The following is a 9,961-nucleotide window of genomic DNA, read 5'->3' as shown; positions in this document are numbered from 1 at the left end:
TCATCTTGTGCTCCTACTGCTACTTATTAATAATACACAATAACACACTGAGCAAGGCTATGTGATAATATGTAAAAAAAAAAAAAAAAAAAAAAAAAAAAAAAAAAAAACAGTATCACGTAAGTTTTAACACACTAACTGTGTCTTCATCAGACTGTGTCTTCATCATGAGGCAGTTAGTAGCCTTGCTCAGTGTTATAGTGTATTAGTACAAAATGGAAACAAGGCCTGATAGAATAGTTATGCTACTTATTAATTACTAAGTTTAAGTAAGGGTAATTTTCTAACTAGGTTTATATCCATCTGTGTCAGGGGCGGATCCAGGACTTACTTCTGGGGAGCAGTGGGTTGTAATACTGCTACTTAGGGCTACTTTTAAGAACTCCAAACTCTGGGATGGATTTTATTTATATATAAAATAAGAACGTTTCCTCTTCTGGGGGTGCGATCGTCCCCCCTGGATCCGCCCCTGCTCTGCGTAGTAACAAACCCTGGTACTACACGCAATTAGTCTGTTCAGGTTCAGATTTCATTCTGTGAGGGAATTTAATCATTTTGTGAACTGGATTTCGGATCACTGAAGTAATCTCAGGGATAACGTTTAAGAAACATTTCCCCACTATCAAAAATTATGTGCTCAAATACCTCTGTTTGAGGTATTGCGGAGATCAACCTTATCCAAGTGCAATGATAAGCCATCACTCCGGAGGAACCGCCTTCCTGATCACGGTAATCCTCAGCAACAGGTAAGTATTGATACAATTCGCCTTTTCATAAAATATATAAAGATAGGTAGTTGTAATATTTGCTTAAGAATCGCAGGATAGTATGTAATAATGTTTATATTCTGCTAGGAAAGTGGTTTGTAATTCTTTCTAAGTTTACATCATAACTCAGTTTTATGAAACGTATGCATAACACAAAGAGAAAACATTTTTTGCGCCTCCTTTTGACGAAAATATTTGTACTACCATCCGTGGCGCCCTCTATAATTCATAAAATAGACTACGTTGCGAACAGGCTTAGTATATAGTCACTTTCTTTCCCCTTCTGCCCCTTAATTTTACGTTTCTTTCTTTTTATTATTGTTACTTTAAGCCGTCAAAAGAGGCATCGTGTATATTTTTTCCGCTCCTATTTACGCACCGAAGAAAGAAAAGAACCGAAAGAATCACAACAATTGACTGTTATTAAGTTCAGTCAACGTCCTTTCCGCGCCCCGCGGCACTTGCGCACTGCGTTGAGCAATGGAGCAGAAATCCCGACATCGTACGATATTCAGTGTTACTAACTGCCCCGGTTTACTACCAATTACTTAGGCACTTGTCACACATTTAGTTGGCGTTATTTACAACAGTAAACAAATGACGGACTTACGTGGAATTCATTTCCAAAGGAGGAAATTGTGATCTTATAAATAGTTACGTGTAAACAATACCTCATCCAAACAATTCGAATAAGCTTCCATATGTAAATAATTCAATCACCTACAAATATGTTTATCTATCTTTGACATGCATAAGAGACATCTAGGGTTACCGAATGGCAAACTTTTAAAAACAGAACAATTTTCGATTTTACAAAATAAATTACTCAACAAATCTCTTGGAATAGGGAGAAAATATACGTAGTTTATACAACCAAATTTTACATTTCCGATTACGGAAATATTCTTTCCTTTGCGCTTACAGCTGGGTGTGTTTACGAATCTTGAAGTTAAAGGAGTTGCAGGTGCGCACCCATGAGGACTCCTCTAGGTTCGGAGCCCCCTCCAAAAAACACTTTGTAAGTCGACATACCGGTATATATTTGCACACTTAATAATAATAATAATAATAATAATAATAATAATAATAATAATAATAATAATAATAATAATAATAATAATAATAATCTACTTGCTTATCAGGAAAAATGATTGATATACGATAAAGCTTTCATCTTACACTTCATGTGTTCTGCTTCTTTTCTTATAAAAAAAAAAACTATTTCCATATTTTTTTTGCTCTCTGAAAATATAGATGGCAATACTTAACAATTACTTACCGTGTTTTCAGGTGCAGAATAACACGTTCGTAGCGTCATGTGGCTGTGGAACCCTCTCGACAAAAATTTCTGGGTGAACGCCTGACATGTATAATGTATAGCCTATATATATGAAATGAAATTAGATGTTTCAGTTTAACATCATACGATTATGCTCATTTAAGTAAAGGGAGATGGATGATTAAAGCAAGAGAATGTGATTAGTGGAATAGTTGGTGGAATGAGACTGTGGGAGGAAACAGTACGGTACCCAAGGAAAACCCACGGACATAATCTTTGTTCACCACAAACTTACCTCTGGTGCGTGGGTTGGCTGCTTAGATCCCCTGTCAAGTAAATTTATCGTGGACAACATCGTGTTTTCTCGGGTATTCCTATTTCCTCACACTTTTTCATTCCACCAATTCTTTCATCTTTATTCACTTACCTTAATCATTGTCTCCCATAGCCTAAAGGCCGTAAGAATGGGACGTTGACTTGAAATATTTAATTTCATTTCCATTTTAATGTGTTTCTGTACTAGTGAGATATTACGGAAGTGACCAAATACTCCTCCGCACAAATAGATAGCTCTTACATATGGAAATTAACAATAACATGTACTATAATTCTTTGTACACGACATTGATGTTACTGGATAATTTGATACACCAGTATATACTATTTACTACCTCAGAGTTTTCGAAGTCAAGCGTTCTTTCTAAAACCTAACTCCCTACATCCGTGTCTGTATATGTAGTTGTTGAGATAATATACTTCAAGAATCAGTGTCGACGAAACGGGAGAAGAGAAAGGGAGTAAATACCAATAATAACAGTAACGAATACGAACAAGTAAGTAGTGTTCACACTTTTTAATGTAGAAATCACGATTATTTTAAATATAAATTTATCATCAATTGTTCCCCGATTTTCGAAGAGTGATCCAGTGGTGTGAACGCGATATTAGCAGCGAGAGATTGTTACGCTAAGGAGGGACTTGGAAACAGGAGCGTTATTTGAAGCAATTGTGTCCGCCCCTAAGTTTGATTATAGTATACAGGGCCGGATTTAGGGGTTGCAAAGGTGCACGTGCACCCCCCTTCGTTGTAAATATACACTATCTAAAATGGAAAGCTAGCAGTGAAAACAGCAAGACATTCCGAAACTTTCTGCCATCATGTTTCCGTTTGTTACTTAAAAGAAAGCAGAGCTTTGCAAAAGTAATAATTTAAGTTGATTTTCTGAAGGTTGAAGGAAAAGGGATAGGCTATGTATAATACTTTTGAAACTTTACTTACGTCGGAGTATCCCTCCTACCCTAGGAAAATTTGAAATTACGCTACTGCTTGGAAAAAATGAAAAGACATGAGGGGCACACCAAAAAATTCCCGAGAACAAGGAAATACACGGAAATGACCTGTGTATTTCTCAACAAATTCTCCCTCTTTATTGATACACAGTTGCCATCGCCCATTGCAACATTTTGTGTAGAATATGACATAGTCACCTTTCGGAGTGTTTCAGGTACTAGAAAATAGTATTCCATGAAGAGAATCTTTGAGGTTGGGGAACAACCAGAAGTCACTCGGGGCTACATCTGGTGAGTAGGGTGGGTTTGGTAAAAGTTCAATACTATAGTCAGCTAAGAATGAGATCGCAATATTAGTACGGTGTGTTAATGCACTGTCCATGTGAAGAATGAAATTCCCATTTGCCATTTGTGGTCGTTTCTGTCAATTTTGGCAACATTTATGCATCCAAAAGTGTACGAAAATACTCGCCCTTAATTGTACGACCTTTTGGAATGTTGACCAGGATGGGGAAACTTGTTATGCCGTTATCAATTAAAAATGAAACTCACTAATACAAACTTTCATCCATTTGGAAACGATTGTCTCATTTTAAATGTTTACTCACTTTTCTTTTTTCTTTCTTTTCTTTTCTTTTCTTTTTGTATAGAATTATTTTAAGATTGTCTTCAGAAAGAATCAAAATAAACCCTATGTCATTAGTCAAATTTAATTAAACTGTTTTGTGTATCAAAAGGATACTTTTAAATTCAATCACTCTGAAGAAGAAATTGTCAGTGCCTCGTATAATGGTTCCAAGTTATGGAAATTATTCTGTCGTGATACAGTATTCATATGAAAGTCTTCATTCATTTATAATTTATTAATTCATAGCAGTCAGCAGATGACATGTTTATGTTTGAGAGAGATGTTACATAATCCAAAATGTCGCATTAACTACAGTGAATTTGTAATGACTGTGTGACGAAAGTGCTGCTCACTAGTTGGACGATGGGAAGTTTATTTTGAATTCTGGTGTGTTTGGACATTCTGATACATTATGTATGCGCTAGCTTTTCTACCAAAATACAAAACATCATTACATTTTGCTGAAATTTTTATTTCCATTTTCGCAAAAATGTACAAATCCTTCACGATATATTCAATAACCAAACTAGAAAATTTGCGATTTGAATTACTATTACCGTACTACTAAATTAACTAAAGAAATTTAAAGATATTAAAAGTGTTTTTTCTGATTTTTGGCGAAAATATTGTAATTTTCAAACCTGCATTTTCATATATGATTCTTTCTCAGTCCCACGCCCCACCCAACATTTAATGTGTCCATACGTCCCGAAAATCGGGATTATTCCGTTTCAAGAATACAAAATATTGTCGCGGTTAGAGAATACCCGTTACGACGTAGATTTTGTTTTTTTCACTAAAAAATATTATAATTAAATTTTATTGTAATAAATCAGCAGCGTAGGCAGAAGTTCGTAACGGAGGGTTCAAACTTCCAAGTTAATATAATTTCAGGTTTTGTATGCGTAAATTTTTATTTTTGAGTATCTTGCTCAAGGGGAACTACACCACGGATACCACTGAATATAATATGTTCATTATGTAACACTGTGTTTCTTTTATTTACATACGTATATATAAAGCATTGGCATTAACATGTTAACACTGTAGAGTTTATCTTTTCTACAGAACATCAATACTTTATACAGTACAACTACATCATCCGGACCCTGATAAAGCGAATTGCGCTTAATCCAGAAAGACAGAAAAAAAAACGCATTTTTATGTGTAGATAGAGATAGTCTTTCAGAGCCTTCACATTTTGCTATTATCAACTGTCATATATAGTAATATATATATAGTATTGTATAGTAAGAAAACTATATATGTTAAACAGTAATCTTCTAGCCACTAACTGAAAGGACAGCGTTTGGAACTGTGGCAACTGAGACTCCACGTGAAGTTGACAAGTGACTGTCAATTGTTTCAAATGAGGGTTCTGGTTGGCCATTTAGTTATTGGAGGGTATTCTCCACAAGTTCTCGCGAAAGAGTACTTATTTACGGCACGAGACACTACACGTAGAAGGCGGCATCCTTTATACACGAACTGCACTTCGGTTCAAGAAACAAACTATATTGTTTTTGCCAGTTATTGTGGACATTATCGAAACGCTCAAAAATTTAACATGAACAAATACCATCCAACTCAAGCGACATCTCTTTATTTCACTGTAGCCATAACAGCCTAAGCCTTAAAACTCTATAATTCTTGACCTTCTGTTCGTCTGCATTAAAAGCTTCTGCATGGTTCGTGTGCTGGGCAAAAGGAGCAGAGAGAAAGTCAACTGCACATTCGAGCGGTGTTGCCAAGAGTAGATTTACTATTCTCAGCAGATATGCTTAAGTCAAAAGGAGAATATCTTTCTCTTCAAGTGTACGTACTGTTTTATATCTATTGTATTATTTTACATTCTACAGTATATTAGTGTTATATAAGCATTTAGGCCTATGCACCATAATAAACGCGCTTTGTTGGTATAAACAGAGATTTATGCAGTTTCTACTTTTCTTTCAGGTTATTTTAGTTAATCCAGATTTTTGTTAATTCGATCAACTTAATCATCCAGTTAGTTCGAATTCACGAGATTTTACTGTATATTGTTTCTTTTTTTCAGTATTGGACAAAACTACTTTGTATGATAATGTTTCTTTGTTTCATTTACCTCTTTGAACCTCAATAGTTTGAATCGCGTACAATAACAAACCTAATCGAGGACAGTGTCTGTTGACTTTTACTGCTCTTATATTCTGGCAACACTGTCAAATAATGCAGAAAACCACTTATGTCTTCTTTCTCTTCATCGAATACTACCATGCACTCAGTGAAGCAGCATCTCTACAAAACAAATCCTGTAATGATTAGATACGTCGTACATTATTCTGGTCTTCCTGTATTTTCTTCCACAATAGTCTGTTGGAAGTAGAGATGTAAATGAGCGAACTTTTCAGGCGAACTTTCATTTTCGAAAGTTCGTTTCCGAACTTTTCATAAGCAACTTTTCCCGAACATTCGCTTTCTTTTATTTACTAATTAGCGACCCTCATTTTTATAATAACTTATTCTGAACATAGTGTGATGACTGTGAGGTACTTATGTGTTATACAGTATAGTTATTTGCACCATAATGATACAAGATGGCTGACACATATTGATATTACACATGATATGGATAAACACGTAAAACACATTATTGTAACTGAATCAGTGCTTTCCCCAAAGAAAAAAATATTAAATAAAATGATTAATTTTGGATTGGCAATGCGTGAGTTTATGATATAAACTTGTTTGTGCAAATCAAATTTAAGTTTCCCATTGTCAGCATCATGTAAAATTGAAGGTTTCTGCCGAAAACATACTGTTTTATGATATAGGCTTGAAATTTGAGTTGAGTTGATTTTGGGTTTAACGTCCCGTTCAGCAGCGAGGCTATATGAGACGTGGACCTACTGATTAACGTGGAATCCGAACCACATGAGCTCCCGCCGGGAATCGAACCCGGGCCTCCCACGCCATAGGCGCGTACGCTAACCGCTTAGCCACGGAGGAGCTCGGCTTGAAATTTGAAATACATGCTTGTAACGCTCCGTAACGTCTTTTGAAAAAATGTGAAAATTATGTACTATTAGAAAGAGAAAAAAACTAAAATAAATTTACTTCGATTTTTAATATAGCCATGTTATATACCAAAATGTTTGTAATTTTACAGGGATTTTTTAAATGGACAATTTAAAAAAATGAGCCGAACTTTCGCGCGAACTTTTCAAGTTTGAACTTTTCATGAAATTTTCCAACACTAGTTGGAAGTGTTGAATGAAGCGTTGCTGAAGAGCAGTTGGAACTTGTGCAACTATCGCCAAATGAAAAGTAATCAGTGCCAGGCAAAAATGAACTCTTGCTAATATGGATTGCTCAGAAGACTCAACACACGTCAAGTTAATATATGCCTACTTCGTTTTAACTCCAACGGACACGGTTGATATTTTAACCTCAGTTAACATTAATCTGAATACATTTGTACAGTTCAATCCAGTAACCTCGTTGTAGACTTTAATTCGTGCCACAGATAATATTTTATCATTCACGCATGGTAACAAGGAACAACAGATACACCGACATCAAGAATGTTTTCACGTAACTCTCAGATTCAAAGAAAGAAAAAAAAAGTCAAATTATTCTCTAGCCCAGTGGTTCTCAACCTTTTTTGACTGACGACACGCTTTACTTGAACGTCCAGAACATCACGACACGCTTGTTTGTTATTTTTATTACAAATAATAATTTTAATAATATCTATTATACAGGGTGTCCCACAAAAAGCAGGAAATTTATTGTAGATTCTGTAATATGAAGTGGACACACATATTTTTATTTATATTTTACTGACACTGTCACTTGAATGTTCATAATCAATGCAAGTGCTCAAAATAATTCTCTTTGGCTTCCACACAGCGGCGTAGACGTTGTAACCAATTTCCGGTGGACAGTTTGAAGTGTAACGTTGTTCCAGGCGTCTGTCAATACAGCTTTCAGGCCATCAATGTTTGTGATGTGTCTCCTGTGTTCTTGAACCTTCTGTAGCAGTATACCTCAAATGCAATAATCCATCACGTTGAGATCTGGACTTTTAGACGGCCAGTCGTTAGGTTCGATGAAGTCAGGAGTATTAATTCTTATCCATGTCACAGTATCGATTGCTGTATGGGCCTTCGCACCGTCTTGTTGCCATGTCCATTCGTGATCACCCATAACTGTGTTAATGTCTTGGAACATCTGGGTGCAGATACGTAATATACATAATGGAACAGCACAAAACTATACAACTGCACATAACACACATTATTGCACATACAATCGCTCTTATTGTAGAAAATCCAAATTTCCTGCTTTTTTGTGGGGCACGCTAGTGAAACTAATTAGTTTCTATAATGACTATATAGCACTGAGCATTATTGCTACCGATGGAGGTGTTGACTGGTACAGTCTATCTCGATTTTAACTGATTATTATTAAATTCTTCATGATTTTTAAGTTCTAAAATTTCGCGACACATCTTGCGGAACTGCGTGACATACAGTGTGTGGCGACATGTCGGTTGAGTAGAGAACTAGATAACAGTTCTAGGTACATTATCAAGCCACGGATTATTTTCTATATTGTGTATTAGAATGCCATAACTACAGTTAATATTAGTTCCAACACATTTAGTGGCGGGTCGTGATGACAAAACGGCGAGTACTAAGTCACGAAACAGGAAATTAAAATTTTGAATATGAAATTTTGTGTCAAATTTATAGCTTTCATTTTATATGGTATATCAGGATCAATGAGGTCAGCACCGAAATATACTATAAACACCTAGTGAGTAATTGTTAAATGAGTGCTCAAATTCTCTTTGTATGAGAATTTCAAAAGAATTTATTATTGTGTTTTAAATGTATGTTTTAATATTGTATTCTTTAAATATGTTTTAATCTGGAGAAGTAAAGGGACCGGGCCGTGGTGATGACAGTACCACGTCCGTGAGTGCTGCAGCCAAGAAAGTATGGAGCATTTACCTACAGCCCTTACGCATTCGTGTCCTAACCTGAAAGAGGGGATGACTTTTACTTTATTGTGTGCTTTAAAAGGTCACATTTTCTTCTAACATAAAGTTGGTAACTATAAACAGTTTCTGTCGAGAGAATTTTCTCTTGATATTTCGAATTTAAAGTAGGAAGAAAATTAAAAAAATTTACATACAATTTTCATTACAACTTTAAACTTACCGTATACAAGGACAGAAAGTGTACGAAATTACACTATTGTATAGGTTAACAAAGTACTGAATTTAGAAACGTTCTCTGTGTGTACTGTATTCGTATGGCAGTTCACTGTAAGTCGCATATTCCACCATCTCGATAATAACAACACAATATTTCTATCATTCAAGTTAGTGTTTCTCAAACTGTCGTACACGGACCGCAAGTAGTCCTCGAGGTATGCCTTTGACATCTAAGAATTCTATGACTTAACAAGGCAAAATAAATAAATAAATAAATAAATAAAATTCAACTAAATTGTATATCACATACTGTTGTTGAGAAGCTCAAACAGATAGGTCTATATACACTATACTAATACAATTTAATAAGGTAAAGATTATTACAATTCTAAATAGTTCATATAGAGGTATTATTATAAAATGTTCTTGATAACTTTCATTTATTAAAATAAATATATGTTTTCCCTAATAGAATAAAAGGTCTACAAATATAAACATAAGGGAATTTAAATTAAAACAGGTACCAGTTTTTTACTGGTATATTGGTCTATGCTCAAAACCTCATATTATTATAGGCGAAGGGGACAACAGTAGAATAGTCCATGGAATATTCTAATAATAGTTGTTCCCAGTTAAAAAAAAAAGTTTGTGAAACTGATATGTCAATCAATATAGTATATCAAATATAGCGTCATGGATATATGGTTAGCGTTCTGCAATGGAGACACCCAGGTTCGATTCCCACTGGGAGCTCATGTGGTTACGAGCTCATGTTAAGCAGTAGGTTTAAGTCT

At 35.1% G+C, this 9,961-nt stretch overlaps 1 non-coding gene across 1 annotated transcript; it reads right to left on the bottom strand.

Moving 5' to 3' along the window:
* Window positions 1–589: 589 nt before the first annotated feature.
* On the bottom strand, window positions 590–754 carry LOC145669332 (U1 spliceosomal RNA). The gene has a single exon (XR_014128192.1). It is a non-coding gene; the product is annotated as a U1 spliceosomal RNA (small nuclear RNA).
* Window positions 755–9,961: the final 9,207 nt, after the last annotated feature.

The sequence above is a fragment of the Thermobia domestica genome, chromosome 13 (assembly GCF_964235325.1).
Source record: "Thermobia domestica chromosome 13, izTheDome1.hap1.1, whole genome shotgun sequence".
Lineage (NCBI taxonomy): Eukaryota > Metazoa > Arthropoda > Insecta > Zygentoma > Lepismatidae > Thermobia > Thermobia domestica.
This window is presented reverse-complemented; position numbering and strand designations above follow the sequence as displayed.